Here is a 10,629-nt window from a genome sequence, read left to right on the forward strand (position 1 = left end):
CACTCTGGTACTCTTGCCCGCAAAATCCCATGGATGGAGAAGCCTGGTAGGCTACAGTCCATGGATTCGCAAAGAGTCGGACACAACTGAGCAACTTCACTTCCACTTTCGTATTGTTTTCCATAGTGGCTGTACCAATTTACATTTTATGGAGAGTTCCCTACAAAGAGAGTGTTTAAAAAATTTTTTTTATATTGGAGCATAATTGATTAACAATGGTTGTGTTAGTTTAAGGTGTACAGCAAAGTGGTTCAGTTTTAAATATCTATTCTTTATTAAAAGTGATAAGGGAAAAGCAACAAGTAACTTACGAGAAAACTCCCATAAGGCTAGCTGCTGACCTTTCAGCAGAGATTCTGCAGGCCAGACAGGTGTAGCACAATATATATGCATTCAACATAGGAGCACTTAAATATATAAAGCAAATATTGTCATACACACACTCATACCACCTCTTCTTTATCCACCTGTTGATGGACACTTAGTTTGCTTCCATATCCTGGCAGTTGTAAATAATGCTGCTATAAACATTGGGGTGCGTGTATCTTTTCAAATTAGTGCTTTTCTTATGGGCTTCCAGGTGGCACAGTGATAAAGAATGTGCCTGCCAATGAGGGACATGCAAAAGATATGGGTTTGATCCCTGGGTCTAGAAGATCCCCTGGAGGAGGCCATGGCAACCCATTACAGTTTTCTTGCCTGGAAAATTCCATGGACAGAGGAGCCTGGTAAGCTACAGTCCATGGGGTTACAAAGAGTTGGACACAACTGAGCACGCATGCACATGTGTATGTGCACACACACACATATATACACATACACACACATATATAATGAAATACTAGTCAGTGATAAAAAAACAAAATTTTGCCGTTTGCAGCAACATGGATAGACTTGATGGTCATTATGCTAAGTGAAAAAAGTCAGAGAAAGACAAGTACTGTGTAATATCACTTGTATGTGGAATCTAAAAAGTACAACAAACATGAATTTAACAAAAAAGTATACTCAGATATAGAGAAAAAAAACTAGTGGCTACTAGTGAGAAGAAGCAAGAAGAGAGGGGTAATTTAGGGATATAGGACATTAAGAGTTAGAAAGTAATAGGTATAAAATAAGCTACAAGGAAATATTGTACAACATGGGGAATATAACCAACATTTTATGAGAAGTACAAATGGAATATAACCTTTAAAAATTATGAATCACTATAGTGTACATTGGTAACTTACATAATATTGTATATCCACTATACTTCAATTTAAAAAGACATGTTAAAAGTCTGTTTTGTCTGATATGTCTATTTTGTCTGATTGCTACCCCTGTTTTCTTGTCATTTTCATTTGTGTGAAAAGTATTTTTCCAACCCTCTACTCTCAGTCTGCTTCCCTGGTGGCTCAGTGGTAAAGAACTGGCCTGCCAATGCACGAGATTTGGGTTCAATCCCTGGGTTGGGAAGATCCCTTGGAGAAGGAAATAGCAACCCACTCCAGTATTCTTGCTTCAGAAATGCCAGGGACAGAGGAGCTAGTGGGCTATAGTCCATGGGGTCACAGAGTTGGACACAGCTTAGTGACCAAACAACAACAGCTTTCAGTCTCTCTGTTTTTTGCCCTGAGGTGAGTCTCTTAGAGTAGGCAATATATTGTAGGTTCTTGTTTTTTTAAAAATCTAATCTGCCACTGTCTTTTTATTGGAGCATTTAGTCCAGTGACTTTTAAAATAACTATTGATAGGAAATTTATTGCCATTTTAAATCTTGGTTTCCAGTTTTTGTAGTTTTTCTTTTTCACTTATTTTCCTTTTGTGGTTTGATGGTTTTCTTTTGTATTATGCTTGAGTTCCTTTCTTTTTGGTATTTTTGAATATATTATATGTGTTTGATTTATGGTTACCGTGGTTTTCAAGTATGTTGGCCCATACCTATAGTATTTGCTTCAACTGATAATCGTACATTCTAAAAAATCTGCATTTTAACACCCCCCTTCCCCACATTTTAATACTCCCCTTCCCCACATTTGTGATTTTGATGTCCTATTTTACATCTTTATGCTATGGTTTAGATCTTAATTGTGGTCATAATCACTTTTATAAAAATTGGGTTGTTTACCACCTATGTCCTGGCTTATTTGTTATCTCCAATCCTCTTGTATGTTTGCCTTTGCTATTGTGATTTGCCCTTTGCTATAGGTTCTTGCTTCTTTTCTATTTAGAGAAGATCTTTCAATATTTCTTTTAGGGTATTTTTAGTATTACTGATTCCTTTGTTTTTGCTTGTCTTAGAAATTCTTTATCTCTTCTATTCTAAGTGATAAACTTGCTGGCTAGAATTTCTTATATGGCAGGTTTTTCCCTTTCAAGACTTTGAATATATCTTGCTACTCCCTTTTGGCCTGCAAAATTTCTGTAGAAAAATCAGCTGATAGTCTTTTGGGGATTACCTTTTAACTGACACTTTTTTACTCCTGTTGCCTTGGGAATCTTGCCTCTAACTTTTGCCATTTTAATTATGATATGGCCTGATGTGGATCTATTCGGGTTCCTCTTGTTTTGGACTCTGTGTCCTGTGCCTGGGTATCTGTTTCCTTCTTTAGGTTTGGGAAGTTTCCAGCCATCATTTCTCCAAATACATTTTCAATCCCTTTTTCTCTATCTTCTCCTTCCAGAACCCCTATTATGCATAGGTTGGCATGCTTTATATACTATCCCTTAGATCTCGTACGTTGCTTTCATTTGTCTGTTTGTTATTTGGGTGATTTCCTGTACTCTTGCTTCCAGATCACTTATTCTTTCTTCTAGGTCTTTAGTCTGCTATTCATTGCTTCTAGATTGGTTTTCATCTTGGCAATTGAATTGTCTAATTTTGATTGATTCATCTTTACAGTTTCTCATTCCTTGTTACAGTGAACATTTCTGTCATCTTTCTTAATTCCTATAGCATTTTTATTATTTTCTTTTTGAACTTGGGGTCTAATAGTCTGATGAGGCCTATTTCATCATTTGTTCTTTTAGGGGATTTCTCTGATTGTTTTGGTTGGGGTAGTTCCTCTGCTTTTTATTTTACCTAACTTTTTTTGTATGAATTTGGGAGTAACAGTTACCTACTGTGGTGTTGACCATGGCTCAGAGGTTAAAGTGTCTGCCTGCAATGCAGGAGACCTGAGTTCGATCCCTGGGTCGGGAAGATCCGCTGGAGAAGGAAATGGCAACCCACTCCAGCGTTCTTGCCTGGAGAATCCCATGGACGGAGGAGCTTGGTGGGCTACAGTCCTGCTGCTGCTGCTGCTGCTGCTAAGTCGCTTCAGTCGTGTCCAACTCTGTGCGACCCCAGTCGGCAGCCCACCAGGCTCCACCATCCCTGGGATTCTCCAGGCAAGAATACTGGAGTGGGTTGCCATTTACTCGTCCACCGGGTCGCAAAGAGTCGGACACGACTGAGCAACTTCACTTTCATTGTGATGTTGAAGGTTTTGTTTGGTTGTTTTTATTTATTTTTAATGTGGGAACACCCCTCTGTAGGCTGTGAGTCCAGTATTCTTGGTGGGAGAGTTGCTTTTGGTATGGTTTCAGCCACAGTTTTTCTTAGATTGTGCTGACCATTATCCCCTTGATGGGGGCTGTAAGTGGTGGTACAGTGTCCAGAGCTTGCGCTGGGTTGAGGTAGGGCCTCCTCTTTGCTCCATGGCTGTCACTGCCTTGTCAGGGGTGGCGTCTGCTCCCCAGTTGTTGAGGAGAAGCCCTGAGGGTTAGGCCTCATTATGCTCCATTGCCCTTGAGTGCATGCCTTGCCCTGAAGTAGGTGCACTAAAGAACGTGAGGTTTGTGTGGTCACAGTGAACCTGTGCGTCTCCTCCGTGGGTGTCTGCAGTCCTGTCCAAAAGCGGCCCAAGTTTGCATCCCTTTCTCTGTTGTGTTTGACAGAGACTTAGTGCTAGGCTGTGCTGTTGAGTAGGTAGGGGCTGGAGGCTGGGGTCTGGGGGTGTGGCTATAGGAATCTAGATGGCTGTGCTAATACCTGGGACCTGGGCTGCCTCCATGGGGGACTTCTCCAGGACCTGTCTGCTCCAGATGTTGAAGTGGGCAGAGCTGGAGCACTCCTACCAGGAAATGAACAGTCATGTCCTCCTGCCCAGAGTCTGTCCATCCAAGACTCCACGCCATTGCTTCCATGTTCCCGTGTTGCCACTGGTTCATGGCAGCCAGGCCTATACCCTGTACACATGGAAAATGGGCCCCAGTGTTTGGCCCAGATCATGCCCCAGGCACCCCTCTGTCTCTGTGCAGTTAGAGCTCTGCTGTAATCTAGTGCGAGGCTGCAGTGTGGGGCGAGGGGGGTGGGTGTTTGCACCTTCCAATTGGGAAGTACAGTGAGTCCACTGCAGTTAGCGCATGTTTCTCTCCACCCTGATGTTAGAAAGCCAGCACCGGGGCACTTCTCCTCAGTAGTCTAGGCTTCTCCAGCCCTTCTATCTGACCCAGCAGATTTCTCAGCAGTAAAGGGAGCCCTCAGAGTGAGGGTCCACCCATGTGGACCTTCTCTTCCTCACAGATACCTCCCAGGGCCACCAGTTCCATCTTGATTTTTTCCCATCCTACTCTGGTTACATGGAGATCTTTCTTGCAGCTTGGATATATAGGAGATCTCTTGCCAGTTTCCAGTTGGTTTTCTGTGAGAACTTTTCCACACATAGATGCATTTTTGATGTGTATGTGTGGGGAAATGAGCTCCGTATCCGCCTCTGCCATCTTGATTCCTCATCCTAGACCATTGTCAATTCCTAACCCCTGTGTGGTAATATCTGAAAATAAGCTTTGTAGAAATGTACTGTGTTCCCTGAGCAGTGAGAATACTGGTGTTGGCTGGGCAATCTTTCCGAATGGCAGTTTTGCAATCTAAATTGCAAATGTTTACAGTTGACTTGGTGTCAGTTTTCTCAGCCTAAGTTTAAGGCTGTGCATATATGGAGGACGTTGCAAGGGGATCTTCTTACCCTAATCATATCAGTCCAGGAATTGTAGTTTGGAAAGAAGCTCACCTATCTCAGAAGTGTCTAATCTTCATAGAAACATAAAGTTAAGGACTTTAGATTATGTAGTTCAAAGTTGCTTTGCCTTGGAGGAAATCGAAGCTCAGAACCCAGAATTTTCACTCCTTGTTTCAGAGGAGTCTCAGTCTGTTTTTCAGAAAGACAATCACCCCTTAGTCAAACATCTGACTCTTGGATGAATACCCCTGGTCCCTTTCACCAGGAGGGGAGAGACTGCCAGTGAAGAAATGGAGTCAAGCCTGAAGGTCAAAGCTACAGCTGCTAGTCCTTTAATACTTGTTTAAACCTTATTTTAATACCACATTATTTATGAGTTTGAAGTTTGATGCTAATATCTTTGTTGTTCACATCAGTTAAATGTAACCACAATAGGAGAGGTCCTGAAGGGTTCTGGTAGGCAGTACAGCACAGGGTTAGTGTATGCTGGCCTCAGAAACTAATTAGAGCCAGGCTTGAATCCTCCATCTACACTTACATGCCTTGCCCAAGTTACTTGAGCATTCTCTGCTTCAAGGGGATAGCTATACTCAGCTCAAAGAGTTGTTATGGGGCATAAATGAGGTGATACATGACAAGTGCTCACCAATAAGTGCTCCAAATCAGCTTCATTTTGTTAAATAAAAAATAGAGCTCTCCTAAGTTCAGTGTATATGACTTGAAAAGTAAAAACAAAACAAAAACACACAAGAGAATAGGCCAAATCTGGATGAATTCCCAGCACAAAAATCTTTTAAGGTTGTGTATTTTATATATTGTATATCCTAATTATTTTTTAAAAAATTTATTGAAGCATAGTTTATTTATAATTCACATTAATTTCTGCTGTAGTGAAAAGTGATTCAGTTATACATACATATGTATACACATACATATTATTTTTCATATTCTTTTCCATTATGATTTATCATAGGATATTGAATATAGTTCCCTGTGTTATACAGTTTAGGACCCTGTTTATCCATTCTATATATACCAGTTTGCATCTGCTAATTGCAAACTCCCGATTTATCCCTCTCCAACAGCCCTCTCTCTCCCTTGGCAACCACCAGTCCATTCTCTATGTTCCTGTTTAATTTCTCTTTCATAAATGGTTCATTTGTGTCATATTTTAGATTCCACATGTAAGTGATATCATATGGTGTTTGTCTTTGTCTTTATGACTTACTTAGTATGATCTCTAATTGTATCCATGTTGCTACAAATGACATTGTTTTGTTCTTTTTTTATGGCTGAGTAGTATTTCACTGTATATATGTACCACATCTTTAAAAAAATTTTTTTTATTGGAGTTCAGTTGATTTGTATACAGCAAAGTGAATCCATTATATATATTTTTAAAAGGGTGGATTCTTTTCCCATATAGTTCATTACAGAATATTGAGTGGAATTACTTTTAACTATACAATAGATTCTTATTAGTTGTCTATTTTATATATAGTAGTGCATATATATCCGGCACAATCTCCCAATTATCGCTCCTCCCTTTTCCCCTCTGGTAACCATAAGACTGTTTTCTACATCTGTAATTCTATTTCTGCTTTGTAAATAAGTTCATTTTTACCACTTTTTAAGATTCCACATATAAATGATCTCATATCATATGTTATTTGTCCTTCCGTCTGACTTACTTTACTCAGTATAACAAACTCCAGGTGTCTCCAACGGCATTCTTTTGTTCTTTTTATGGCCATTGTATATATGTACCACATCTTTATTTGTTTCTCTACTGATGCACATTTGGGCTCCTTCCATGTCCTGGCTATTGTAATAGTGCTGCAATGAACATTGGGGTGCATGTGTCTTTTTGAATTATGGTTTTCCAAGGAGTGTGACTGCTGGGTTATATGGTAGCTCTATTTTTAGTTTTTTAAGGAATCTCTATATACTGTTCTTCGTTGTGGCTGTACAAGTTTACATTCCCACCAGTAGTATGCCTTGTTGTTGTTCAACTGCTAAGTCATGTCCGATTCTTTGCTACCCCACGAACTGCGGCATGTCAGGCTCCCCTGTCCTTTACTACCTCCTGGAGTTTTCTCAGATTCATGTCCCTTGAGTCAGTGATGCTATCTAAGCATCTCATCCTCTGCCACCTGCTTTTCCTTTTATCTTCAAACTTTCCCAGCAGCAAGGTCTTTTCTGCTAAGTCAGCCCTATGCATCAGGTGGCCAAAGTATTGGAGCTTCAGTCCTTCCAATGAATATTCATTGTTGATTTCCTTTAGGATTGACTGGTTTGATCTCCTTGCAGTCCAGGGACTCTCAAGAGTCTTCTCCAACACCACAGTTCAAAGCATCAATTCTTTGGTACTCAGCCTTTATGGTCCAACCCTCACATCTGTACATGACTACTGGAAAAACCATAGCTTTGCCCGTACGGACCTTTGTCAGCAAAGTGATGTCTCTGCTGTCTAGGTTTGTCATAACTTTCCTTTCCAGGAGCAAGTGTCTCTTAATTTCATGGCTTCAGTCATCATCCACAGTGATTTTGGAGTCCAAGAAAATAAAATCTGTCACTGCTTCCACTATTTCCCCTTCTGTTTATCATGAAGTGGTGAGACCAAATGCCAATATCTTTATTTTTTGAATGTTGAATTTCAAGCCAGCTTTTTCATTCTCCTCTTTCACCCACATCAAGAGGCTCTTTAGTTCCTCTTCACTTTCTGCCATTTCAGTGGTATCATCTGCATATCTGAGGATGTTGATATTTATCCCAGCAGTCTTGATTCCAGCTTGTGATTCATCCAGCCCAACATTTCACATGATGTACTTGGCATGTAAGTTAAATAAGCAGAGTTAAATATACAGCCTTGTTGTTCTCCCTCCCCAATTTTGAACCAGTCCATTGTTCCATGTCTGGTTCTAACTGTTGCTTCTTGACCTGCATACAGGTTTCCCAAGAGGCAGGTAAGGTGGTCTGGGTGTTCCCATCTCTTTAAGAATTTTCCACTGTTTGTTGTGATCCACTCAGTCAAAGGCTTTAACGTAGTCAATGCAGCAAAAGACACGACTGAAGCAACTTAGTAGCAGCAGTAGCAACCTCTTATTGGTCACACCATTTGCAGATATCTTCTACCATTCTGTGGGTTGTATTTTCATTTTGTTTATGGTTTCCTTTGCTGTGTAAAAGTTTTTGAGTTTAATTAGACCCATTTATTTTTGTTCTTATTTTCATTAGGAGGTGGGTCAAAAAAGATATTTCTGTGATTTATGTCAGAGTGTTCTGCCTATGTTTTCCCCTAAGAGGTTTATAGTGTCTGGCCTTACATTTGGGTCTTTAATCCACTTTGAATTTATTTTTGCGTGTAGTGTCGTAGTAATATCATTTCAGTTTTTTACATGTAGCTGTCCAGTTTTCCCAGCACCACTTATGGAAGAGACTATCTTTTCTCCATTGTATATTCTTGCCTCCTTTGTCATAGGCTAATTGATCTTAGGTGTGTGGGTTTATCTGTGGACTTTTTAACCTGTTTCATTGACCTATATTTTGGTTTATGTACTAATACCATACTGCTTGTAGCATTGTAATATAGTCTGAAGTCAGGAAGCCTGATTCCTCCAGTTCTTTTTTTCTTTCTCAAGATTGCTTTGGCTACTTGGGATCTTTTGTGTTTCCATATAAATTGGAAAATTTTTTTGTTCTAATTCTGTGCAAAATGCCCTCAGTAATTTGGGGATTTCATTAAATACGCAGATTGCTTTGGGTAGTTAAAATCATTTTGGTAATATTGATTCTTCCTATTTAAGAACATTTTGCCGCATCTTCTTTATCCATTCATCTGTCAATGGATATTTAGGTGGTTTCCATGCCTGGTCTATTGTGAACAGTGCTGTTATGAGCTTAGAGGTGCATATATCTTTTGAATTACAGTTTTCTCTGGATATGTGCCCAGGAGTGGGATTGCTGAATTATATGTTAATTATATTTTTAGTTTTCTGAGAAACCTCCACACTGTTTTCCGCAGTGGCTGCACCAACTTATATTCCCACCAGTAGTGTAGGAGAATTCTCTTTTTTCCACACCCTCTCCAGTATTTGTTATTTGTAGACATTTGTCATAGACTTTTAATGACATTTAATGACTTGTAACATTTAATATTGGTCATTCTGACCAGTGTGTGGTAGTACCTCATTACAGTTTTTATTTGCATTTTTCTAATAATTAGTGAGCATCTTTTCATGTGCCTATTGGCCATTTGTATTTCTTCTTTGGAGAAATGTCTATTAAAATAATCTGCCCATTTTTCAATTGGGTTGTCTTTTTGTTGTTGTCAAGTTGTATGATCTTTCTGTATATCTTGGAAATTAAGTCCTTGTCAGTCACATCATTTGCAAATATTTTCTCCCATTCTGTAGGCTGTCATTTAACTTAGTTCATGGTTCCTTTGCTGTGCAAAAGGCTATAAGTTTGATTAGGCCCTATTTGTTTATTTTTGCTTTTATTTCTATTGCCTTAGGAAATGACCTAAGATAACATTTGTACAATTTATGTCAGAGAACGTTTTGCCTGTGTTCTCTTCTAGGAGTTTTATGGTGTCATGTCTTATGTTTAAGTCTTTAAGCCACTTTTAGTTTATTTTTGTGCATGGTGAGAGGGTGTGTTCTAACTTCATTGATATATATATGGCTGTCCAGGTTTCCCAACACCAGTTACTGAAGAGACTTTTCCTCATTGTATATTCTTGCCTCCTTTGTCAAAGATGAATTGACCATAGATGTGTGGTTTATTTCTGGGCTCTCTATTCTGAAACATTGATCCATATGTTTCTTTTTGTGCCAGTGCCATGCTGTTTTGAGTACTGTAGCTTTGTAGTATTGTCTGAAGTCTGGGATGGTTATGCCTCATGTTGTGTTCTTTTTCTTCAGGATTGCTTTGGCAATTCTGGATCTTTTATGGTTCCATATGAATTTTAGGATTATTTTCTCTAGCTCAGTGAAAAATGTCATAGGCAATTTGATAAGGATTATATTTAGTTTGTAGATTGCTTAGAGCAGTATGGCCATTTTGATAGTATTCTTCCAATCCATGAGCATGGGATATTTTTCACTTTTATTTTATTAATGTTTCATATCTATAAGTCTTTCACCTCCTTGTTGAGGTTTATTCCTAAGTATTTAATTTTTGAGATTGTGATTTTAAAAGATATTTTTTCTTATATTACCTTTCTGATATTTCATTGTCATAAAGAAATGCAACCAATTTCTGTATGTTAATTTTGTATCCTGCTACATTGCTGAATTCATTTATCAGTTCTAGTAGTTTTAGTGTGGAGTCTTCAGAGTTTTCTATGAATAGTATCATGTCATCTGCACATAATGACAATTTTGCCTTTTCCCTCTAAATTTGGATAAATTTCCCTCTAAATTTCCCTCCAATTTTCTTTCTTTCTTTTTTTTTTTTTTTTGACTGATTATTGTGGCTAGGACTTCCAATACTATGTTGAATAGAAGTAGAAAGAGTGGGCATCCTTGTGTTGTTGCAGATTTTAAAAGTAAGGCTTTTAATTTTACACCATTGAGTATTATATTGATTGTGGGTTTGTCATAAATAGCTTTTACCATTTTGAGATATGTTCTTTCTATAC

Source organism: Bubalus bubalis, chromosome 1 (genome assembly GCF_019923935.1).
Source record: "Bubalus bubalis isolate 160015118507 breed Murrah chromosome 1, NDDB_SH_1, whole genome shotgun sequence".
Taxonomy (NCBI): Eukaryota; Metazoa; Chordata; class Mammalia; order Artiodactyla; family Bovidae; genus Bubalus; species Bubalus bubalis.